The sequence below is a fragment of the Oncorhynchus kisutch genome, unplaced genomic scaffold (genome assembly GCF_002021735.2).
Source record: "Oncorhynchus kisutch isolate 150728-3 unplaced genomic scaffold, Okis_V2 scaffold901, whole genome shotgun sequence".
NCBI classification, from domain to species: domain Eukaryota; kingdom Metazoa; phylum Chordata; class Actinopteri; order Salmoniformes; family Salmonidae; genus Oncorhynchus; species Oncorhynchus kisutch.
Window position 1 is genome coordinate 55,739 of NW_022262846.1, and position 21,860 is coordinate 77,598.

Here is a 21,860-nt window from a genome sequence, read left to right on the forward strand (position 1 = left end):
CTAATTTCTGTATACTGCTGTATAAGTACAACATGCTAACAGATTGCACCACAGCATCAATCAACAACACTTTCACTGATCTTCATATTTTGCAGAAATGGAGCTGAACGATATTCGGACCAAGTCAACACTACTGTTGAGGTACCTGGCAAGCTCAGTCGGTAGAGCATAAATAGACAGGCAAAGGGTTCAAGAAAATTACATGCTCCTGGTGAGGCTCGAACTCACAACCTCGGCATTGCTTCGCTGTATACTGCTGTATAAGTACCACGCGCTAACCGATTGCGCCACAGGAGCCTGATCACCTGTTTACCATATTTTGCACAAACATAGATGTAGAATACTCGGTCCGAGTCAGTTCGACAATTGACCTACCTGGCTAACTCAGACGGTAGAGCATGAGACTCTTAATCTCGTATTTGTGGGTTCGAACCACAAATGGGGTGATTATTTTCTGAGGCGAAGCACCAACTCACTTCGCAAACAGCCATCCGCTTGGACTTTCGAGCAGGCTTGCCACCCTGCATTGCTGACGTGTCAGGCATAGCTGGTGATAGAGAAGACGATGATTTTGTATTCTATCTCTGCCTGCACTCTGACCTGTCATCTCAATGACATACCTATTATCTATGAAACGTCCTCCTAAATGAATTGAATAAATGCTAATTTTCTGGACAAGAAATAGACAGGGATAGGCTTCTAGAAGAATACTTGCTCCTGGTGGGAGTTGAACTCTTAACCTTGTCATCTAATTTCTGTATACTGCTGTATAAGTACAACATGCTAACAGATTGCACCACAGGATCCATCAACAACACTTTCACTGATCTTCATATTTTGCAGAAATGGAGCTGAACGATATTCGGACCAAGTCAACACTACTGTTGAGGTACCTGGCAAGCTCAGTCGGTAGAGCATAAATAGACAGGCAAAGGGTTCAAGAAAATTACATGCTCCTGGTGAGGCTCGAACTCACAACCTCGGCATTGCTTCGCTGCATACTGCTGTATAAGTACCACGCGCTAACCGATTGCGCCACAGGAGCCTGATCACCTGTTTACCATATTTTGCACAAACATAGATGTAGAATACTCGGTCCGAGTCAGTTCGACAATTGACCTACCTGGCTAACTCAGACGGTAGAGCATGAGACTCTTAATCTCGTATTTGTGGGTTCGAACCACAAATGGGGTGATTATTTTCTGAGGCGAAGCACCAACTCACTTCGCAAACAGCCATCCGCTTGGACTTTCGAGCAGGCTTGCCACCCTGCATTGCTGACATGTCAGGCATAGCTGGTGATAGAGAAGACGATGATTTTGTATTCTATCTCTGCCTGCACTCTGACCTGTCATCTCAATGACATACCTATTATCTATGAAACGTCCTCCTAAATGAATTGAATAAATGCTAATTTTCTGGACAAGAAATAGACAGGGATAGGCTTCTAGAAGAATACTTGCTCCTGGTGGGAGTTGAACTCTTAACCTTGTCATATAATTTCTGTATACTGCTGTATAAGTACAACATGCTAACAGATTGCACCACAGGATCCATCAACAACACTTTCACTGATCTTCATATTTTGCAGAAATGGAGCTGAACGATATTCGGACCAAGTCAATACTACTGTTGAGGTACCTGGCTAGCTCAGTCGGTGGAGCATAAATAGACAGGCAAAGGGTTCAAGAAAAGTACATGCTCCTGGTGAGGCTCGAACTCACAACCTCGGCATTGCTTCGCTGCATACTGCTGTATAAATACCACTCGCTAACCGATTGCGCCACAGGAGCCTGATCACCTGTTTACCATATCTTGCAAAAACATAGATGTACAATACTCGGTCCGAGTCAGTTTGACAATTGAACTACCTGGCTAACTCAGACGGTAGAGCATGAGACTCTTAATCTCGTATTTGTGGGTTCGAACCACAAATGGGGTGATTATTTTCTGAGGCGAAGCACCAACTCACTTGGACAAGAAATAGACAGGGATAGGCTTCTAGAAGAAGACTTGCTCCTGGTGGGAGTTGAACTCATAACCTTGTCATCTAATTTCTGTATACTGCTATATAAGTACAACATGCTAACAGATTGCACCACAGGATCCATCAACAACACTTTCACTGATCTTCATATTTTGCAGAAATGGAGCTGAACGATATTCGGACCAAGTCAACACTACTGTTGAGGTACCTGGCAAGCTCAGTCGGTGGAGCATAAATAGACAGTCAAAGGGTTCAAGAAAATTACATGCTCCTGGTGAGGGTCGCACTCACAAGCTTGGCATTGCTTCGCTGCATACTGCTGTATAAGTACCACGCGCTAACCAATTGCGCCACAGGAGCCTGATCACCTGTTTACCATATCTTGCAAAAACATAGATGTACAATACTCGGTCCGAGTCAGTTCAACAATTGACCTACCTAGCTAACTCAGACGGTAGAGCATGAGACTCTTAATCTCGTATTTGTGGGTTCGAACCACAAATGGGGTGATTATTTTCTGAGGCGAGCACCAACTCACTTCGCAAACAGCCATCCGCTTGGACTTTCGAGCAGGCTTGCCACCATGCATTGCTGACGTGTCAGGCATAGCTGGTGATAGAGAAGACGATGATTTTGTATTCTATCTCTGCTTGCACTCTGACCTGTCATCTCAATGACATACCTATTATCTATGAAACGTCCTCCTAAATGAATTGAATAAATGCTAATTTTCTGGACAAGAAATAGACAGGGATAGGCTTCTAGAAGCATACTTGCTCCTGGTGGGAGTTGAACTCTTAACCTTGTCATATAATTTCTGTATACTGCTGTATAAGTACAACATGCTAACAGATTGCACCACAGCATCAATCAACAACACTTTCACTGATCTTCATATTTTGCAGAAATGGAGCTGAACGATATTCGGACCAAGTCAACACTACTGTTGAGGTACCTGGCAAGCTCAGTCGGTAGAGCATAAATAGACAGGCAAAGGGTTAAAGAAAATTATATGCTCCTGGTGAGGCTCGAACTCACAACCTCGGCATTGCTTCGCAGTATACTGCTGTATAAGTACCACGCGCTAACCGATTGCGCCACAGCAGCCTGATCACCTGTTTACCATATTTTGCACAAACATAGATGTAGAATACTCGGTCCGAGTCAGTTCGACAATTGACCTACCTGGCTAATTCAGACGGTAGAGCATGAGACTCTTAATCTCGTATTTGTGGGTTCGAACCACAAATGGGGTGATTATTTTCTGAGGCGAAGCACCAACTCACTTCGCAAACAGCCATCCGCTTGGACTTTCGAGCAGGCTTGCCACCCTGCATTGCTGACATGTCAGGCATAGCTGGTGATAGAGAAGACGATGATTTTGTATTCTATCTCTGCCTGCACTCTGACCTGTCATCTCAATGACATACCTATTATCTATGAAACGTCCTCCTAAATGAATTGAATAAATGCTAATTTTCTGGACAAGAAATAGACAGGGATAGGCTTCTAGAAGAATACTTGCTCCTGGTGGGAGTTGAACTCTTAACCTTGTCATATAATTTCTGTATACTGCTGTATAAGTACAACATGCTAACAGATTGCACCACAGGATCCATCAACAACACTTTCACTGATCTTCATATTTTGCAGAAATGGAGCTGAACGATATTCGGACCAAGTCAATACTACTGTTGAGGTACCTGGCTAGCTCAGTCGGTGGAGCATAAATAGACAGGCAAAGGGTTCAAGAAAAGTACATGCTCCTGGTGAGGCTCGAACTCACAACCTCGGCATTGCTTCGCTGCATACTGCTGTATAAATACCACTCGCTAACCGATTGCGCCACAGGAGCCTGATCACCTGTTTACCATATCTTGCAAAAACATAGATGTACAATACTCGGTCCGAGTCAGTTTGACAATTGAACTACCTGGCTAACTCAGACGGTAGAGCATGAGACTCTTAATCTCGTATTTGTGGGTTCGAACCACAAATGGGGTGATTATTTTCTGAGGCGAAGCACCAACTCACTTGGACAAGAAATAGACAGGGATAGGCTTCTAGAAGAAGACTTGCTCCTGGTGGGAGTTGAACTCATAACCTTGTCATCTAATTTCTGTATACTGCTATATAAGTACAACATGCTAACAGATTGCACCACAGGATCCATCAACAACACTTTCACTGATCTTCATATTTTGCAGAAATGGAGCTGAACGATATTCGGACCAAGTCAACACTACTGTTGAGGTACCTGGCAAGCTCAGTCGGTGGAGCATAAATAGACAGTCAAAGGGTTCAAGAAAATTACATGCTCCTGGTGAGGGTCGAACTCACAAGCTTGGCATTGCTTCGCTGCATACTGCCGTTTAAGTACCACGCGCTAACCAATTGCGCCACAGGAGCCTGATCACCTGTTTACCATATCTTGCAAAAACATAGATGTACAATACTCGGTCCGAGTCACTTCAACAATTGACCTACCTAGCTAACTCAGACGGTAGAGCATGAGACTCTTAATCTCGTATTTGTGGGTTCGAACCACAAATGGGGTGATTATTTTCTGAGGCGAGCACCAACTCACTTCGCAAACAGCCATCCGCTTGGACTTTCGAGCAGGCTTGCCACCATGCATTGCTGACGTGTCAGGCATAGCTGGTGATAGAGAAGACGATGATTTTGTATTCTATCTCTGCTTGCACTCTGACCTGTCATCTCAATGACATACCTATTATCTATGAAACGTCCTCCTAAATGAATTGAATAAATGCTAATTTTCTGGACAAGAAATAGACAGGGATAGGCTTCTAGAAGCATACTTGCTCCTGGTGGGAGTTGAACTCTTAACCTTGTCATATAATTTCTGTATACTGCTGTATAAGTACAACATGCTAACAGATTGCACCACAGCATCAATCAACAACACTTTCACTGATCTTCATATTTTGCAGAAATGGAGCTGAACGATATTCGGACCAAGTCAACACTACTGTTGAGGTACCTGGCAAGCTCAGTCGGTAGAGCATAAATAGACAGGCAAAGGGTTAAAGAAAATTATATGCTCCTGGTGAGGCTCGAACTCACAACCTCGGCATTGCTTCGCAGTATACTGCTGTATAAGTACCACGCGCTAACCGATTGCGCCACAGCAGCCTGATCACCTGTTTACCATATTTTGCACAAACATAGATGTAGAATACTCGGTCCGAGTCAGTTCGACAATTGACCTACCTGGCTAACTCAGACGGTAGAGCATGAGACTCTTAATCTCGTATTTGTGGGTTCGAACCACAAATGGGGTGATTATTTTCTGAGGCGAAGCACCAACTCACTTCGCAAACAGCCATCCGCTTGGACTTTCGAGCAGGCTTGCCACCCTGCATTGCTGACGTGTCAGGCATAGCTGGTGATAGAGAAGACGATGATTTTGTATTCTATCTCTGCCTGCACTCTGACCTGTCATCTCAATGACATACCTATTATCTATGAAACGTCCTCCTAAATGAATTGAATAAATGCTAATTTTCTGGACAAGAAATAGACAGGGATAGGCTTCTAGAAGAATACTTGCTCCTGGTGGGAGTTGAACTCTTAACCTTGTCATATAATTTCTGTATACTGCTGTATAAGTACAACATGCTAACAGATTGCACCACAGGATCCATCAACAACACTTTCACTGATCTTCATATTTTGCAGAAATGGAGCTGAACGATATTCGGACCAAGTCAAACTACTGTTGAGGTACCTGGCAAGCTCAGTCGGTAGAGCATAAATAGACAGGCAAAGGGTTCAAGAAAATTAATGCTCCTGGTGAGGCTCGAACTCACAACCTCGGCATTGCTTCGCTGCATACTGCTGTATAAGTACCACGCGCTAACCGATTGCGCCACAGGAGCCTGATCACCTGTTTACCATATTTTGCACAAACATAGATGTAGAATACTCGGTCCGAGTCAGTTCGACAATTGACCTACCTGGCTAACTCAGACGGTAGAGCATGAGACTCTTAATCTCGTATTTGTGGGTTCGAACCACAAATGGGGTGATTATTTTCTGAGGCGAAGCACCAACTCACTTCGCAAACAGCCATCCGCTTGGACTTTCGAGCAGGCTTGCCACCCTGCATTGCTGACATGTCAGGCATAGCTGGTGATAGAGAAGACGATGATTTTGTATTCTATCTCTGCCTGCACTCTGACCTGTCATCTCAATGACATACCTATTATCTATGAAACGTCCTCCTAAATGAATTGAATAAATGCTAATTTTCTGGACAAGAAATAGACAGGGATAGGCTTCTAGAAGAATACTTGCTCCTGGTGGGAGTTGAACTCTTAACCTTGTCATATAATTTCTGTATACTGCTGTATAAGTACAACATGCTAACAGATTGCACCACAGGATCCATCAACAACACTTTCACTGATCTTCATATTTTGCAGAAATGGAGCTGAACGATATTCGGACCAAGTCAATACTACTGTTGAGGTACCTGGCTAGCTCAGTCGGTGGAGCATAAATAGACAGGCAAAGGGTTCAAGAAAAGTACATGCTCCTGGTGAGGCTCGAACTCACAACCTCGGCATTGCTTCGCTGCATACTGCTGTATAAATACCACTCGCTAACCGATTGCGCCACAGGAGCCTGATCACCTGTTTACCATATCTTGCAAAAACATAGATGTACAATACTCGGTCCGAGTCAGTTTGACAATTGAACTACCTGGCTAACTCAGACGGTAGAGCATGAGACTCTTAATCTCGTATTTGTGGGTTCGAACCACAAATGGGGTGATTATTTTCTGAGGCGAAGCACCAACTCACTTGGACAAGAAATAGACAGGGATAGGCTTCTAGAAGAAGACTTGCTCCTGGTGGGAGTTGAACTCATAACCTTGTCATCTAATTTCTGTATACTGCTATATAAGTACAACATGCTAACAGATTGCACCACAGGATCCATCAACAACACTTTCACTGATCTTCATATTTTGCAGAAATGGAGCTGAACGATATTCGGACCAAGTCAACACTACTGTTGAGGTACCTGGCAAGCTCAGTCGGTGGAGCATAAATAGACAGTCAAAGGGTTCAAGAAAATTACATGCTCCTGGTGAGGGTCGCACTCACAAGCTTGGCATTGCTTCGCTGCATACTGCTGTATAAGTACCACGCGCTAACCAATTGCGCCACAGGAGCCTGATCACCTGTTTACCATATCTTGCAAAAACATAGATGTACAATACTCGGTCCGAGTCAGTTCAACAATTGACCTACCTAGCTAACTCAGACGGTAGAGCATGAGACTCTTAATCTCGTATTTGTGGGTTCGAACCACAAATGGGGTGATTATTTTCTGAGGCGAAGCACCAACTCACTTCGCAAACAGCCATCCGCTTGGACTTTCGAGCAGGCTTGCCACCATGCATTGCTGACGTGTCAGGCATAGCTGGTGATAGAGAAGACGATGATTTTGTATTCTATCTCTGCCTGCACTCTGACCTGTCATCTCAATGACATACCTATTATCTATGAAACGTCCTCCTAAATGAATTGAATAAATGCTAATTTTCTGGACAAGAAATAGACAGGGATAGGCTTCTAGAAGCATACTTGCTCCTGGTGGGAGTTGAACTCTTAACCTTGTCATATAATTTCTGTATACTGCTGTATAAGTACAACATGCTAACAGATTGCACCACAGGATCCATCAACAACACTTTCACTGATCTTCATATTTTGCAGAAATGGAGCTGAACGATATTCGGACCAAGTCAACACTACTGTTGAGGTACCTGGCAAGCTCAGTCGGTAGAGCATAAATAGACAGGCAAAGGGTTCAAGAAAATTACATGCTCCTGGTGAGGCTCGAACTCACAACCTCGGCATTGCTTCGCTGCATACTGCTGTATAAGTACCACGCGCTAACCGATTGCGCCACAGGAGCCTGATCACCTGTTTACCATATCTTGCACAAACATAGATGTAGAATACTCGGTCCGAGTCAGTTCGACAATTGACCTACCTGGCTAACTCAGACGGTAGAGCATGAGACTCTTAATCTCGTATTTGTGGGTTCGAACCACAAATGGGGTGATTATTTTCTGAGGCGAAGCACCAACTCACTTCGCAAACAGCCATCCGCTTGGACTTTCGAGCAGGCTTGCCACCCTGCATTGCTGACGTGTCAGGCATAGCTGGTGATAGAGAAGACGATGATTTTGTATTCTATCTCTGCCTGCACTCTGACCTGTCATCTCAATGACATACCTATTATCTATGAAACGTCCTCCTAAATGGATTGAATAAATGCTAATTTTCTGGACAAGAAATAGACAGGGATAGGCTTCTAGAAGAATACTTGCTCCTGGTGGGAGTTGAACTCATAACCTTGTCATCTAATTTCTGTATACTGCTGTATAAGTACAACATGCTAACAGATTGCACCACAGGATCCATCAACAACACTTTCACTGATCTTCATATTTTGCAGAAATGGAGCTGAACGATATTCGGACCAAGTCAATACTACTGTTGAGGTACCTGGCTAAGCTCAGTCGGTAGAGCATAAATAGACAGGCAAAGGGTTCAAGAAAATTACATGCTCCTGGTGAGGCTCGAACTCACAACCTCGGCATTGCTTCGCTGCATACTGCTGTATAAGTACCACGCGCTAACCGATTGCGCCACAGGAGCCTGATCACCTGTTTACCATATCTTGCAAAAACATAGATGTACAATACTCGGTCCGAGTCAGTTCGACAATTGACCTACCTGGCTAACTCAGACGGTAGAGCATGAGACTCTTAATCTCGTATTTGTGGGTTCGAACCACAAATGGGGTGATTATTTTCTGAGGCGAAGCACCAACTCACTTCGCAAACAGCCATCCGCTTGGACTTTCGAGCAGGCTTGCCACCCTGCATTGCTGACGTGTCAGGCATAGCTGGTGATAGAGAAGACGATGATTTTGTATTCTATCTCTGCCTGCACTCTGACCTGTCATCTCAATGACATACCTATTATCTATGAAACGTCCTCCTAAATGAATTGAATAAATGCTAATTTTCTGGACAAGAAATAGACAGGGATAGGCTTCTAGAAGAATACTTGCTCCTGGTGGGAGTTGAACTCATAACCTTGTCATCTAATTTCTGTATACTGCTGTATAAGTACAACATGCTAACAGATTGCACCACAGGATCCATCAACAACACTTTCACTGATCTTCATATTTTGCAGAAATGGAGCTGAACGATATTCGGACCAAGTCAACACTACTGTTGAGGTACCTGGCAAGCTCAGTCGGTAGAGCATAAATAGACAGGCAAAGGGTTCAAGAAAATTACATGCTCCTGGTGAGGCTCGAACTCACAACCTCGGCATTGCTTCGCTGCATACTGCTGTATAAGTACCACGCGCTAACCGATTGCGCCACAGGAGCCTGATCACCTGTTTACCATATCTTGCAAAAACATAGATGTACAATACTCGGTCCGAGTCAGTTCGACAATTGACCTACCTGGCTAACTCAGACGGTAGAGCATGAGACTCTTAATCTCGTATTTGTGGGTTCGAACCACAAATGGGGTGATTATTTTCTGAGGCGAAGCACCAACTCACTTCGCAAACAGCCATCCGCTTGGACTTTCGAGCAGGCTTGCCACCCTGCATTGCTGACGTGTCAGGCATAGCTGGTGATAGAGAAGACGATGATTTTGTATTCTATCTCTGCCTGCACTCTGACCTGTCATCTCAATGACATACCTATTATCTATGAAACGTCCTCCTAAATGGAATTGAATAAATGCTAATTTTCTGGACAAGAAATAGACAGGGATAGGCTTCTAGAAGAATACTTGCTCCTGGTGGGAGTTGAACTCATAACCTTGTCATCTAATTTCTGTATACTGCTGTATAAGTACAACATGCTAACAGATTGCACCACAGCATCCATCAACAACACTTTCACTGATCTTCATATTTTGCAGAAATGGAGCTGAACGATATTCGGACCAAGTCAACACTACTGTTGAGGTACCTGGCAAGCTCAGTCGGTAGAGCATAAATAGACAGGCAAAGGGTTCAAGAAAATTACATGCTCCTGGTGAGGCTCGAACTCACAACCTCGGCATTGCTTCGCTGCATACTGCTGTATAAGTACCACGCGCTAACCGATTGCGCCACAGGAGCCTGATCACCTGTTTACCATATCTTGCAAAAACATAGATGTAGAATACTCGGTCCGAGTCAGTTCGACAATTGACCTACCTGGCTAACTCAGACGGTAGAGCATGAGACTCTTAATCTCGTATTTGTGGGTTCGAACCACAAATGGGGTGATTATTTTCTGAGGCGAAGCACCAACTCACTTCGCAAACAGCCATCCGCTTGGACTTTCGAGCAGGCTTGCCACCCTGCATTGCTGACGTGTCAGGCATAGCTGGTGATAGAGAAGACGATGATTTTGTATTCTATCTCTGCCTGCACTCTGACCTGTCATCTCAATGACATACCTATTATCTATGAAACGTCCTCCTAAATGAATTGAATAAATGCTAATTTTCTGGACAAGAAATAGACAGGGATAGGCTTCTAGAAGAATACTTGCTCCTGGTGGGAGTTGAACTCATAACCTTGTCATCTAATTTCTGTATACTGCTGTATAAGTACAACATGCTAACAGATTGCACCACAGGATCCATCAACAACACTTTCACTGATCTTCATATTTTGCAGAAATGGAGCTGAACGATATTCGGACCAAGTCAACACTACTGTTGAGGTACCTGGCAAGCTCAGTCGGTAGAGCATAAATAGACAGGCAAAGGGTTCAAGAAAATTACATGCTCCTGGTGAGGCTCGAACTCACAACCTCGGCATTGCTTCGCTGCATACTGCTGTATAAGTACCACGCGCTAACCGATTGCGCCACAGGAGCCTGATCACCTGTTTACCATATCTTGCAAAAACATAGATGTAGAATACTCGGTCCGAGTCAGTTCGACAATTGACCTACCTGGCTAACTCAGACGGTAGAGCATGAGACTCTTAATCTCGTATTTGTGGGTTCGAACCACAAATGGGGTGATTATTTTCTGAGGCGAAGCACCAACTCACTTCGCAAACAGCCATCCTGCTTGGACTTTCGAGCAGGCTTGCCACCCTGCATTGCTGACGTGTCAGGCATAGCTGGTGATAGAGAAGACGATGATTTTGTATTCTATCTCTGCCTGCACTCTGACCTGTCATCTCAATGACATACCTATTATCTATGAAACGTCCTCCTAAATGGATTGAATAAATGCTAATTTTCTGGACAAGAAATAGACAGGGATAGGCTTCTAGAAGAATACTTGCTCCTGGTGGGAGTTGAACTCATAACCTTGTCATCTAATTTCTGTATACTGCTGTATAAGTACAACATGCTAACAGATTGCACCACAGGATCCATCAACAACACTTTCACTGATCTTCATATTTTGCAGAAATGGAGCTGAACGATATTCGGACCAAGTCAATACTACTGTTGAGGTACCTGGCAAGCTCAGTCGGTAGAGCATAAATAGACAGGCAAAGGGTTCAAGAAAATTACATGCTCCTGGTGAGGCTCGAACTCACAACCTCGGCATTGCTTCGCTGCATACTGCTGTATAAGTACCACGCGCTAACCGATTGCGCCACAGGAGCCTGATCACCTGTTTACCATATCTTGCAAAAACATAGATGTACAATACTCGGTCCGAGTCAGTTCGACAATTGACCTACCTGGCTAACTCAGACGGTAGAGCATGAGACTCTTAATCTCGTATTTGTGGGTTCGAACCACAAATGGGGTGATTATTTTCTGAGGCGAAGCACCAACTCACTTCGCAAACAGCCATCCGCTTGGACTTTCGAGCAGGCTTGCCACCCTGCATTGCTGACGTGTCAGGCATAGCTGGTGATAGAGAAGACGATGATTTTGTATTCTATCTCTGCCTGCACTCTGACCTGTCATCTCAATGACATACCTATTATCTATGAAACGTCCTCCTAAATGAATTGAATAAATGCTAATTTTCTGGACAAGAAATAGACAGGGATAGGCTTCTAGAAGAATACTTGCTCCTGGTGGGAGTTGAACTCATAACCTTGTCATCTAATTTCTGTATACTGCTGTATAAGTACAACATGCTAACAGATTGCACCACAGGATCCATCAACAACACTTTCACTGATCTTCATATTTTGCAGAAATGGAGCTGAACGATATTCGGACCAAGTCAATACTACTGTTGAGGTACCTGGCAAGCTCAGTCGGTAGAGCATAAATAGACAGGCAAAGGGTTCAAGAAAATTACATGCTCCTGGTGAGGCTCGAACTCACAACCTCGGCATTGCTTCGCTGCATACTGCTGTATAAGTACCACGCGCTAACCGATTGCGCCACAGGAGCCTGATCACCTGTTTACCATATCTTGCAAAAACATAGATGTACAATACTCGGTCCGAGTCAGTTCGACAATTGACCTACCTGGCTAACTCAGACGGTAGAGCATGAGACTCTTAATCTCGTATTTGTGGGTTCGAACCACAAATGGGGTGATTATTTTCTGAGGCGAAGCACCAACTCACTTCGCAAACAGCCATCTGCTTGGACTTTCGAGCAGGCTTGCCACCCTGCATTGCTGACGTGTCAGGCATAGCTGGTGATAGAGAAGACGATGATTTTGTATTCTATCTCTGCCTGCACTCTGACCTGTCATCTCAATGACATACCTATTATCTATGAAACGTCCTCCTAAATGGATTGAATAAATGCTAATTTTCTGGACAAGAAATAGACAGGGATAGGCTTCTAGAAGAAGACTTGCTCCTGGTGGGAGTTGAACTCATAACCTTGTCATCTAATTTCTGTATACTGCTGTATAAGTACAACATGCTAACAGATTGCACCACAGGATCCATCAACAACACTTTCACTGATCTTCATATTTTGCAGAAATGGAGCTGAACGATATTCGGACCAAGTCAATACTACTGTTGAGGTACCTGGCAAGCTCAGTCGGTAGAGCATAAATAGACAGGCAAAGGGTTCAAGAAAATTACATGCTCCTGGTGAGGCTCGAACTCACAACCTCGGCATTGCTTCGCTGCATACTGCTGTATAAGTACCACGCGCTAACCGATTGCGCCACAGGAGCCTGATCACCTGTTTACCATATCTTGCAAAAACATAGATGTAGAATACTCGGTCCGAGTCAGTTCGACAATTGACCTACCTGGCTAACTCAGACGGTAGAGCATGAGACTCTTAATCTCGTATTTGTGGGTTCGAACCACAAATGGGGTGATTATTTTCTGAGGCGAAGCACCAACTCACTTCGCAAACAGCCATCCGCTTGGACTTTCGAGCAGGCTTGCCACCCTGCATTGCTGACGTGTCAGGCATAGCTGGTGATAGAGAAGACGATGATTTTGTATTCTATCTCTGCCTGCACTCTGACCTGTCATCTCAATGACATACCTATTATCTATGAAACGTCCTCCTAAATGGATTGAATAAATGCTAATTTTCTGGACAAGAAATAGACAGGGATAGGCTTCTAGAAGAATACTTGCTCCTGGTGGGAGTTGAACTCATAACCTTGTCATCTAATTTCTGTATACTGCTATATAAGTACAACATGCTAACAGATTGCACCACAGGATCCATCAACAACACTTTCACTGATCTTCATATTTTGCAGAAATGGAGCTGAACGATATTCGGACCAAGTCAACACTACTGTTGAGGTACCTGGCAAGCTCAGTCGGTAGAGCATAAATAGACAGGCAAAGGGTTCAAGAAAATTACATGCTCCTGGTGAGGCTCGAACTCACAACCTCGGCATTGCTTCGCTGCATACTGCTGTATAAGTACCACGCGCTAACCGATTGCGCCACAGGAGCCTGATCACCTGTTTACCATATTTGCACAAACATAGATGTAGAATACTCGGTCCGAGTCAGTTCGACAATTGACCTACCTGGCTAACTCAGACGGTAGAGCATGAGACTCTTAATCTCGTATTTGTGGGTTCGAACCACAAATGGGGTGATTATTTTCTGAGGCCGAAGCACCAACTCACTTCGCAAACAGCCATCTGCTTGGACTTTCGAGCAGGCTTGCCACCCTGCATTGCTGACGTGTCAGGCATAGCTGGTGATAGAGAAGACGATGATTTTGTATTCTATCTCTGCCTGCACTCTGACCTGTCATCTCAATGACATACCTATTATCTATGAAACGTCCTCCTAAATGGATTGAATAAATGCTAATTTTCTGGACAAGAAATAGACAGGGATAGGCTTCTAGAAGAATACTTGCTCCTGGTGGGAGTTGAACTCTTAACCTTGTCATATAATTTCTGTATACTGCTGTATAAGTACAACATGCTAACAGATTGCACCACAGGATCCATCAACAACACTTTCACTGATCTTCATATTTTGCAGAAATGGAGCTGAACGATATTCGGACCAAGTCAATACTACTGTTGAGGTACCTGGCTAGCTCAGTCGGTGGAGCATAAATAGACAGGCAAAGGGTTCAAGAAAAGTACATGCTCCTGGTGAGGCTCGAACTCACAACCTCGGCATTGCTTCGCTGCATACTGCTGTATAAGTACCACGCGCTAACCGATTGCGCCACAGGAGCCTGATCACCTGTTTACCATATCTTGCAAAAACATAGATGTAGAATACTCGGTCCGAGTCAGTTCGACAATTGACCTACCTGGCTAACTCAGACGGTAGAGCATGAGACTCTTAATCTCGTATTTGTGGGTTCGAACCACAAATGGGGTGATTATTTTCTGAGCCGAAGCACCAACTCACTTCGCAAACAGCCATCTGCTTGGACTTTCGAGCAGGCTTGCCACCCTGCATTGCTGACGTGTCAGGCATAGCTGGTGATAGAGAAGACGATGATTTTGTATTCTATCTCTGCCTGCACTCTGACCTGTCATCTCAATGACATACCTATTATCTATGAAACGTCCTCCTAAATGGATTGAATAAATGCTAATTTTCTGGACAAGAAATAGACAGGGATAGGCTTCTAGAAGAAGACTTGCTCCTGGTGGGAGTTGAACTCATAACCTTGTCATCTAATTTCTGTATACTGCTATATAAGTACAACATGCTAACAGATTGCACCACAGGATCCATCAACAACACTTTCACTGATCTTCATATTTTGCAGAAATGGAGCTGAACGATATTCGGACCAAGTCAATCACTACTGTTGAGGTACCTGGCAAGCTCAGTCGGTAGAGCATAAATAGACAGGCAAAGGGTTCAAGAAAATTACATGCTCCTGGTGAGGCTCGAACTCACAACCTCGGCATTGCTTCGCTGCATACTGCTGTATAAGTACCACGCGCTAACCGATTGCGCCACAGGAGCCTGATCACCTGTTTACCATATCTTGCAAAAACATAGATGTACAATACTCGGTCCGAGTCAGTTCGACAATTGACCTACCTGGCTAACTCAGACGGTAGAGCATGAGACTCTTAATCTCGTATTTGTGGGTTCGAACCACAAATGGGGTGATTATTTTCTGAGGCGAAGCACCAACTCACTTCGCAAACAGCCATCCGCTTGGACTTTCGAGCAGGCTTGCCACCCTGCATTGCTGACGTGTCAGGCATAGCTGGTGATAGAGAAGACGATGATTTTGTATTCTATCTCTGCCTGCACTCTGACCTGTCATCTCAATGACATACCTATTATCTATGAAACGTCCTCCTAAATGAATTGAATAAATGCTAATTTTCTGGACAAGAAATAGACAGGGATAGGCTTCTAGAAGAATACTTGCTCCTGGTGGGAGTTGAACTCATAACCTTGTCATCTAATTTCTGTATACTGCTGTATAAGTACAACATGCTAACAGATTGCACCACAGGATCCATCAACAACACTTTCACTGATCTTCATATTTTGCAGAAATGGAGCTGAACGATATTCGGACCAAGTCAATACTACTGTTGAGGTACCTGGCAAGCTCAGTCGGTAGAGCATAAATAGACAGGCAAAGGGTTCAAGAAAATTACATGCTCCTGGTGAGGCTCGAACTCACAACCTCGGCATTGCTTCGCTGCATACTGCTGTATAAGTACCACGCGCTAACCGATTGCGCCACAGGAGCCTGATCACCTGTTTACCATATCTTGCAAAAACATAGATGTAGAATACTCGGTCCGAGTCAGTTCGACAATTGACCTACCTGGCTAACTCAGACGGTAGAGCATGAGACTCTTAATCTCGTATTTGTGGGTTCGAACCACAAATGGGGTGATTATTTTCTGAGGCGAAGCACCAACTCACTTCGCAAACAGCCATCCGCTTGGACTTTCGAGCAGGCTTGCCACCCTGCATTGCTGACGTGTCAGGCATAGCTGGTGATAGAGAAGACGATGATTTTGTATTCTATCTCTGCCTGCACTCTGACCTGTCATCTCAATGACATACCTATTATCTATGAAACGTCCTCCTAAATGGATTGAATAAATGCTAATTTTCTGGACAAGAAATAGACAGGGATAGGCTTCTAGAAGAAGACTTGCTCCTGGTGGGAGTTGAACTCATAACCTTGTCATCTAATTTCTGTATACTGCTATATAAGTACAACATGCTAACAGATTGCACCACAGGATCCATCAACAACACTTTCACTGATCTTCATATTTTGCAGAAATGGAGCTGAACGATATTCGGACCAAGTCAATACTACTGTTGAGGTACCTGGCAAGCTCAGTCGGGAGAGCATAAATAGACAGGCAAAGGGTTCAAGAAAATTACATGCTCCTGGTGAGGCTCGAACTCACAACCTCGGCATTGCTTCGCTGCATACTGCTGTATAAGTACCACGCGCTAACCGATTGCGCCACAGGAGCCTGATCACCTGTTTACCATATCTTGCAAAAACATAGATGTACAATACTCGGTCCGAGTCAGTTCGACAATTGACCTACCTGGCTAACTCAGACGGTAGAGCATGAGACTCTTAATCTCGTATTTGTGGGTTCGAACCACAAATGGGGTGATTATTTTCTGAGGCGAAGCACCAACTCACTTCGCAAACAGCCATCTGCTTGGACTTTCGAGCAGGCTTGCCACCCTGCATTGCTGACGTGTCAGGCATAGCTGGTGATAGAGAAGACGATGATTTTGTATTCTATCTCTGCCTGCACTCTGACCTGTCATCTCAATGACATACCTATTATCTATGAAACGTCCTCCTAAATGGATTGAATAAATGCTAATTTTCTGGACAAGAAATAGACAGGGATAGGCTTCTAGAAGAATACTTGCTCCTGGTGGGAGTTGAACTCATAACCTTGTCATCTAATTTCTGTATACTGCTGTATAAGTACAACATGCTAACAGATTGCACCACAGGATCCATCAACAACACTTTCACTGATCTTCATATTTTGCAGAAATGGAGCTGAACGATATTCGGACCAAGTCAATACTACTGTTGAGGTACCTGGCAAGCTCAGTCGGTAGAGCATAAATAGACAGGCAAAGGGTTCAAGAAAATTACATGCTCCTGGTGAGGCTCGAACTCACAACCTCGGCATTGCTTCGCTGCATACTGCTGTATAAGTACCACGCGCTAACCGATTGCGCCACAGGAGCCTGATCACCTGTTTACCATATCTTGCAAAAACATAGATGTACAATACTCGGTCCGAGTCAGTTCGACAATTGACCTACCTGGCTAACTCAGACGGTAGAGCATGAGACTCTTAATCTCGTATTTGTGGGTTCGAACCACAAATGGGGTGATTATTTTCTGAGGCGAAGCACCAACTCACTTCGCAAACAGCCATCCGCTTGGACTTTCGAGCAGGCTTGCCACCCTGCATTGCTGACGTGTCAGGCATAGCTGGTGATAGAGAAGACGATGATTTTGTATTCTATCTCTGCCTGCACTCTGACCTGTCATCTCAATGACATACCTATTATCTATGAAACGTCCTCCTAAATGGATTGAATAAATGCTAATTTTCTGGACAAGAAATAGACAGGGATAGGCTTCTAGAAGAATACTTGCTCCTGGTGGGAGTTGAACTCATAACCTTGTCATCTAATTTCTGTATACTGCTATATAAGTACAACATGCTAACAGATTGCACCACAGGATCCATCAACAACACTTTCACTGATCTTCATATTTTGCAGAAATGGAGCTGAACGATATTCGGACCAAGTCAATACTACTGTTGAGGTACCTGGCTAGCTCAGTCGGTAGAGCATAAATAGACAGGCAAAGGGTTCAAGAAAATTACATGCTCCTGGTGAGGGCTCGAACTCACAACCTCGGCATTGCTTCGCTGCATACTGCTGTATAAGTACCACGCGCTAACCGATTGCGCCACAGGAGCCTGATCACCTGTTTACCATATCTTGCACAAACATAGATGTAGAATACTCGGTCCGAGTCAGTTCGACAATTGACCTACCTGGCTAACTCAGACGGTAGAGCATGAGACTCTTAATCTCGTATTTGTGGGTTCGAACCACAAATGGGGTGATTATTTTCTGAGCCGAAGCACCAACTCACTTCGCAAACAGCCATCCGCTTGGACTTTCGAGCAGGCTTGCCACCCTGCATTGCTGACGTGTCAGGCATAGCTGGTGATAGAGAAGACGATGATTTTGTATTCTATCTCTGCCTGCACTCTGACCTGTCATCTCAATGACATACCTATTATCTATGAAACGTCCTCCTAAATGGATTGAATAAATGCTAATTTTCTGGACAAGAAATAGACAGGGATAGGCTTCTAGAAGAATACTTGCTCCTGGTGGGAGTTGAACTCATAACCTTGTCATCTAATTTCTGTATACTGCTATATAAGTACAACATGCTAACAGATTGCACCACAGGATCCATCAACAACACTTTCACTGATCTTCATATTTTGCAGAAATGGAGCTGAACGATATTCGGACCAAGTCAACACTACTGTTGAGGTACCTGGCAAGCTCAGTCGGTAGAGCATAAATAGACAGGCAAAGGGTTCAAGAAAATTACATGCTCCTGGTGAGGCTCGAACTCACAACCTCGGCATTGCTTCGCTGCATACTGCTGTATAAGTACCACGCGCTAACCGATTGCGCCACAGGAGCCTGATCACCTGTTTACCATATCTTGCACAAACATAGATGTACAATACTCGGTCCGAGTCAGTTCGACAATTGACCTACCTGGCTAACTCAGACGGTAGAGCATGAGACTCTTAATCTCGTATTTGTGGGTTCGAACCACAAATGGGGTGATTATTTTCTGAGGCGAAGCACCAACTCACTTCGCAAACAGCCATCCGCTTGGACTTTCGAGCAGGCTTGCCACCCTGCATTGCTGACGTGTCAGGCATAGCTGGTGATAGAGAAGACGATGATTTTGTATTCTATCTCTGCCTGCACTCTGACCTGTCATCTCAATGACATACCTATTATCTATGAAACGTCCTCCTAAATGGAATTGAATAAATGCTAATTTTCTGGACAAGAAATAGACAGGGATAGGCTTCTAGAAGAATACTTGCTCCTGGTGGGAGTTGAACTCATAACCTTGTCATCTAATTTCTGTATACTGCTGTATAAGTACAACATGCTAACAGATTGCACCACAGGATCCATCAACAACACTTTCACTGATCTTCATATTTTGCAGAAATGGAGCTGAACGATATTCGGACCAAGTCAATACTACTGTTGAGGTACCTGGCTAGCTCAGTCGGTGAGAGCATAAATAGACAGGCAAAGGGTTCAAGAAAAGTACATGCTCCTGGTGAGGCTCGAACTCACAACCTCGGCATTGCTTCGCTGCATACTGCTGTATAAGTACCACGCGCTAACCGATTGCGCCACAGGAGCCTGATCACCTGTTTACCATATCTTGCAAAAACATAGATGTACAATACTCGGTCCGAGTCAGTTCGACAATTGACCTACCTGGCTAACTCAGACGGTAGAGCATGAGACTCTTAATCTCGTATTTGTGGGTTCGAACCACAAATGGGGTGATTATTTTCTGAGGCGAAGCACCAACTCACTTCGCAAACAGCCATCCGCTTGGACTTTCGAGCAGGCTTGCCACCCTGCATTGCTGACGTGTCAGGCATAGCTGGTGATAGAGAAGACGATGATTTTGTATTCTATCTCTGCCTGCACTCTGACCTGTCATCTCAATGACATACCTATTATCTATGAAACGTCCTCCTAAATGGATTGAATAAATGCTAATTTTCTGGACAAGAAATAGACAGGGATAGGCTTCTAGAAGAATACTTGCTCCTGGTGGGAGTTGAACTCATAACCTTGTCATCTAATTTCTGTATACTGCTATATAAGTACAACATGCTAACAGATTGCACCACAGGATCCATCAACAACACTTTCACTGATCTTCATATTTTGCAGAAATGGAGCTGAACGATATTCGGACCAAGTCAACACTACTGTTGAGGTACCTGGCAAGCTCAGTCGGTAGAGCATAAATAGACAGGCAAAGGGTTCAAGAAAATTACATGCTCCTGGTGAGGCTCGAACTCACAACCTCGGCATTGCTTCGCTGCATACTGCTGTATAAGTACCACGCGCTAACCGATTGCGCCACAGGAGCCTGATCACCTGTTTACCATATCTTGCAAAAACATAGATGTACAATACTCGGTCCGAGTCAGTTCGACAATTGACCTACCTGGCTAACTCAGACGGTAGAGCATGAGACTCTTAATCTCGTATTTGTGGGTTCGAACCACAAATGGGGTGATTATTTTCTGAGGCGAAGCACCAACTCACTTCGCAAACAGCCATCCGCTTGGACTTTCGAGCAGGCTTGCCACCCTGCATTGCTGACGTGTCAGGCATAGCTGGTGATAGAGAAGACGATGATTTTGTATTCTATCTCTGCCTGCACTCTGACCTGTCATCTCAATGACATACCTATTATCTATGAAACGTCCTCCTAAATGGATTGAATAAATGCTAATTTTCTGGACAAGAAATAGACAGGGATAGGCTTCTAGAAGAATACTTGCTCCTGGTGGGAGTTGAACTCATAACCTTGTCATCTAATTTCTGTATACTGCTGTATAAGTACAACATGCTAACAGATTGCACCACAGGATCCATCAACAACACTTTCACTGATCTTCATATTTTGCAGAAATGGAGCTGAACGATATTCGGACCAAGTCAATACTACTGTTGAGGTACCTGGCTAGCTCAGTCGGTAGAGCATAAATAGACAGGCAAAGGGTTCAAGAAAATTACATGCTCCTGGTGAGGCTCGAACTCACAACCTCGGCATTGCTTCGCTGCATACTGCTGTATAAGTACCACGCGCTAACCGATTGCGCCACAGGAGCCTGATCACCTGTTTACCATATCTTGCAAAAACATAGATGTACAATACTCGGTCCGAGTCAGTTCGACAATTGACCTACCTGGCTAACTCAGACGGTAGAGCATGAGACTCTTAATCTCGTATTTGTGGGTTCGAACCACAAATGGGGTGATTATTTTCTGAGGCGAAGCACCAACTCACTTCGCAAACAGCCATCTGCTTGGACTTTCGAGCAGGCTTGCCACCCTGCATTGCTGACGTGTCAGGCATAGCTGGTGATAGAGAAGACGATGATTTTGTATTCTATCTCTGCCTGCACTCTGACCTGTCATCTCAATGACATACCTATTATCTATGAAACGTCCTCCTAAATGGATTGAATAAATGCTAATTTTCTGGACAAGAAATAGACAGGGATAGGCTTCTAGAAGAATACTTGCTCCTGGTGGGAGTTGAACTCATAACCTTGTCA

General features: G+C 44.2%; 28 non-coding genes across 28 annotated transcripts; all 28 read right to left on the bottom strand.

The window, feature by feature from the left end:
• Positions 1-203: 203 nt before the first annotated feature.
• trnai-uau (transfer RNA isoleucine (anticodon UAU)) lies at positions 204-297 on the bottom strand. Its single transcript has 2 exons — positions 260-297; positions 204-239 (listed from the first exon to the last, which is right to left on the bottom strand). It is a non-coding gene; the product is annotated as a tRNA-Ile (tRNA).
• Positions 298-951: 654 nt separating this feature from the next.
• trnai-uau (transfer RNA isoleucine (anticodon UAU)) lies at positions 952-1,045 on the bottom strand. Its single transcript has 2 exons — positions 1,008-1,045; positions 952-987 (listed from the first exon to the last, which is right to left on the bottom strand). It is a non-coding gene; the product is annotated as a tRNA-Ile (tRNA).
• Positions 1,046-1,699: 654 nt separating this feature from the next.
• trnai-uau (transfer RNA isoleucine (anticodon UAU)) lies at positions 1,700-1,793 on the bottom strand. Its single transcript has 2 exons — positions 1,756-1,793; positions 1,700-1,735 (listed from the first exon to the last, which is right to left on the bottom strand). It is a non-coding gene; the product is annotated as a tRNA-Ile (tRNA).
• Positions 1,794-3,000: 1,207 nt separating this feature from the next.
• trnai-uau (transfer RNA isoleucine (anticodon UAU)) lies at positions 3,001-3,094 on the bottom strand. The gene is made up of 2 exons: positions 3,057-3,094; positions 3,001-3,036 (listed from the first exon to the last, which is right to left on the bottom strand). It is a non-coding gene; the product is annotated as a tRNA-Ile (tRNA).
• A 654-nt stretch (positions 3,095-3,748) lies between these two features.
• Positions 3,749-3,842, bottom strand: trnai-uau (transfer RNA isoleucine (anticodon UAU)). The gene is made up of 2 exons: positions 3,805-3,842; positions 3,749-3,784 (listed from the first exon to the last, which is right to left on the bottom strand). It is a non-coding gene; the product is annotated as a tRNA-Ile (tRNA).
• A 460-nt stretch (positions 3,843-4,302) lies between these two features.
• trnal-uaa (transfer RNA leucine (anticodon UAA)) lies at positions 4,303-4,396 on the bottom strand. Its single transcript has 2 exons — positions 4,359-4,396; positions 4,303-4,338 (listed from the first exon to the last, which is right to left on the bottom strand). It is a non-coding gene; the product is annotated as a tRNA-Leu (tRNA).
• A 653-nt stretch (positions 4,397-5,049) lies between these two features.
• trnai-uau (transfer RNA isoleucine (anticodon UAU)) lies at positions 5,050-5,143 on the bottom strand. The gene is made up of 2 exons: positions 5,106-5,143; positions 5,050-5,085 (listed from the first exon to the last, which is right to left on the bottom strand). It is a non-coding gene; the product is annotated as a tRNA-Ile (tRNA).
• Positions 5,144-5,795: 652 nt separating this feature from the next.
• trnai-uau (transfer RNA isoleucine (anticodon UAU)) lies at positions 5,796-5,889 on the bottom strand. The gene is made up of 2 exons: positions 5,852-5,889; positions 5,796-5,831 (listed from the first exon to the last, which is right to left on the bottom strand). It is a non-coding gene; the product is annotated as a tRNA-Ile (tRNA).
• A 654-nt stretch (positions 5,890-6,543) lies between these two features.
• trnai-uau (transfer RNA isoleucine (anticodon UAU)) lies at positions 6,544-6,637 on the bottom strand. Its single transcript has 2 exons — positions 6,600-6,637; positions 6,544-6,579 (listed from the first exon to the last, which is right to left on the bottom strand). It is a non-coding gene; the product is annotated as a tRNA-Ile (tRNA).
• A 1,208-nt stretch (positions 6,638-7,845) lies between these two features.
• Positions 7,846-7,939, bottom strand: trnai-uau (transfer RNA isoleucine (anticodon UAU)). The gene is made up of 2 exons: positions 7,902-7,939; positions 7,846-7,881 (listed from the first exon to the last, which is right to left on the bottom strand). It is a non-coding gene; the product is annotated as a tRNA-Ile (tRNA).
• Positions 7,940-8,594: 655 nt separating this feature from the next.
• trnai-uau (transfer RNA isoleucine (anticodon UAU)) lies at positions 8,595-8,688 on the bottom strand. Its single transcript has 2 exons — positions 8,651-8,688; positions 8,595-8,630 (listed from the first exon to the last, which is right to left on the bottom strand). It is a non-coding gene; the product is annotated as a tRNA-Ile (tRNA).
• A 654-nt stretch (positions 8,689-9,342) lies between these two features.
• On the bottom strand, positions 9,343-9,436 carry trnai-uau (transfer RNA isoleucine (anticodon UAU)). Its single transcript has 2 exons — positions 9,399-9,436; positions 9,343-9,378 (listed from the first exon to the last, which is right to left on the bottom strand). It is a non-coding gene; the product is annotated as a tRNA-Ile (tRNA).
• Positions 9,437-10,091: 655 nt separating this feature from the next.
• Positions 10,092-10,185, bottom strand: trnai-uau (transfer RNA isoleucine (anticodon UAU)). The gene is made up of 2 exons: positions 10,148-10,185; positions 10,092-10,127 (listed from the first exon to the last, which is right to left on the bottom strand). It is a non-coding gene; the product is annotated as a tRNA-Ile (tRNA).
• A 654-nt stretch (positions 10,186-10,839) lies between these two features.
• Positions 10,840-10,933, bottom strand: trnai-uau (transfer RNA isoleucine (anticodon UAU)). Its single transcript has 2 exons — positions 10,896-10,933; positions 10,840-10,875 (listed from the first exon to the last, which is right to left on the bottom strand). It is a non-coding gene; the product is annotated as a tRNA-Ile (tRNA).
• A 655-nt stretch (positions 10,934-11,588) lies between these two features.
• On the bottom strand, positions 11,589-11,682 carry trnai-uau (transfer RNA isoleucine (anticodon UAU)). The gene is made up of 2 exons: positions 11,645-11,682; positions 11,589-11,624 (listed from the first exon to the last, which is right to left on the bottom strand). It is a non-coding gene; the product is annotated as a tRNA-Ile (tRNA).
• Positions 11,683-12,336: 654 nt separating this feature from the next.
• On the bottom strand, positions 12,337-12,430 carry trnai-uau (transfer RNA isoleucine (anticodon UAU)). Its single transcript has 2 exons — positions 12,393-12,430; positions 12,337-12,372 (listed from the first exon to the last, which is right to left on the bottom strand). It is a non-coding gene; the product is annotated as a tRNA-Ile (tRNA).
• Positions 12,431-13,084: 654 nt separating this feature from the next.
• trnai-uau (transfer RNA isoleucine (anticodon UAU)) lies at positions 13,085-13,178 on the bottom strand. Its single transcript has 2 exons — positions 13,141-13,178; positions 13,085-13,120 (listed from the first exon to the last, which is right to left on the bottom strand). It is a non-coding gene; the product is annotated as a tRNA-Ile (tRNA).
• A 654-nt stretch (positions 13,179-13,832) lies between these two features.
• trnai-uau (transfer RNA isoleucine (anticodon UAU)) lies at positions 13,833-13,926 on the bottom strand. Its single transcript has 2 exons — positions 13,889-13,926; positions 13,833-13,868 (listed from the first exon to the last, which is right to left on the bottom strand). It is a non-coding gene; the product is annotated as a tRNA-Ile (tRNA).
• Positions 13,927-14,580: 654 nt separating this feature from the next.
• Positions 14,581-14,674, bottom strand: trnai-uau (transfer RNA isoleucine (anticodon UAU)). Its single transcript has 2 exons — positions 14,637-14,674; positions 14,581-14,616 (listed from the first exon to the last, which is right to left on the bottom strand). It is a non-coding gene; the product is annotated as a tRNA-Ile (tRNA).
• A 655-nt stretch (positions 14,675-15,329) lies between these two features.
• On the bottom strand, positions 15,330-15,423 carry trnai-uau (transfer RNA isoleucine (anticodon UAU)). Its single transcript has 2 exons — positions 15,386-15,423; positions 15,330-15,365 (listed from the first exon to the last, which is right to left on the bottom strand). It is a non-coding gene; the product is annotated as a tRNA-Ile (tRNA).
• A 654-nt stretch (positions 15,424-16,077) lies between these two features.
• Positions 16,078-16,171, bottom strand: trnai-uau (transfer RNA isoleucine (anticodon UAU)). Its single transcript has 2 exons — positions 16,134-16,171; positions 16,078-16,113 (listed from the first exon to the last, which is right to left on the bottom strand). It is a non-coding gene; the product is annotated as a tRNA-Ile (tRNA).
• Positions 16,172-16,825: 654 nt separating this feature from the next.
• On the bottom strand, positions 16,826-16,919 carry trnai-uau (transfer RNA isoleucine (anticodon UAU)). The gene is made up of 2 exons: positions 16,882-16,919; positions 16,826-16,861 (listed from the first exon to the last, which is right to left on the bottom strand). It is a non-coding gene; the product is annotated as a tRNA-Ile (tRNA).
• Positions 16,920-17,573: 654 nt separating this feature from the next.
• trnai-uau (transfer RNA isoleucine (anticodon UAU)) lies at positions 17,574-17,667 on the bottom strand. Its single transcript has 2 exons — positions 17,630-17,667; positions 17,574-17,609 (listed from the first exon to the last, which is right to left on the bottom strand). It is a non-coding gene; the product is annotated as a tRNA-Ile (tRNA).
• Positions 17,668-18,321: 654 nt separating this feature from the next.
• On the bottom strand, positions 18,322-18,416 carry trnai-uau (transfer RNA isoleucine (anticodon UAU)). Its single transcript has 2 exons — positions 18,379-18,416; positions 18,322-18,358 (listed from the first exon to the last, which is right to left on the bottom strand). It is a non-coding gene; the product is annotated as a tRNA-Ile (tRNA).
• Positions 18,417-19,070: 654 nt separating this feature from the next.
• On the bottom strand, positions 19,071-19,164 carry trnai-uau (transfer RNA isoleucine (anticodon UAU)). Its single transcript has 2 exons — positions 19,127-19,164; positions 19,071-19,106 (listed from the first exon to the last, which is right to left on the bottom strand). It is a non-coding gene; the product is annotated as a tRNA-Ile (tRNA).
• Positions 19,165-19,820: 656 nt separating this feature from the next.
• On the bottom strand, positions 19,821-19,914 carry trnai-uau (transfer RNA isoleucine (anticodon UAU)). The gene is made up of 2 exons: positions 19,877-19,914; positions 19,821-19,856 (listed from the first exon to the last, which is right to left on the bottom strand). It is a non-coding gene; the product is annotated as a tRNA-Ile (tRNA).
• A 654-nt stretch (positions 19,915-20,568) lies between these two features.
• On the bottom strand, positions 20,569-20,662 carry trnai-uau (transfer RNA isoleucine (anticodon UAU)). The gene is made up of 2 exons: positions 20,625-20,662; positions 20,569-20,604 (listed from the first exon to the last, which is right to left on the bottom strand). It is a non-coding gene; the product is annotated as a tRNA-Ile (tRNA).
• Positions 20,663-21,316: 654 nt separating this feature from the next.
• trnai-uau (transfer RNA isoleucine (anticodon UAU)) lies at positions 21,317-21,410 on the bottom strand. Its single transcript has 2 exons — positions 21,373-21,410; positions 21,317-21,352 (listed from the first exon to the last, which is right to left on the bottom strand). It is a non-coding gene; the product is annotated as a tRNA-Ile (tRNA).
• Positions 21,411-21,860: the final 450 nt, after the last annotated feature.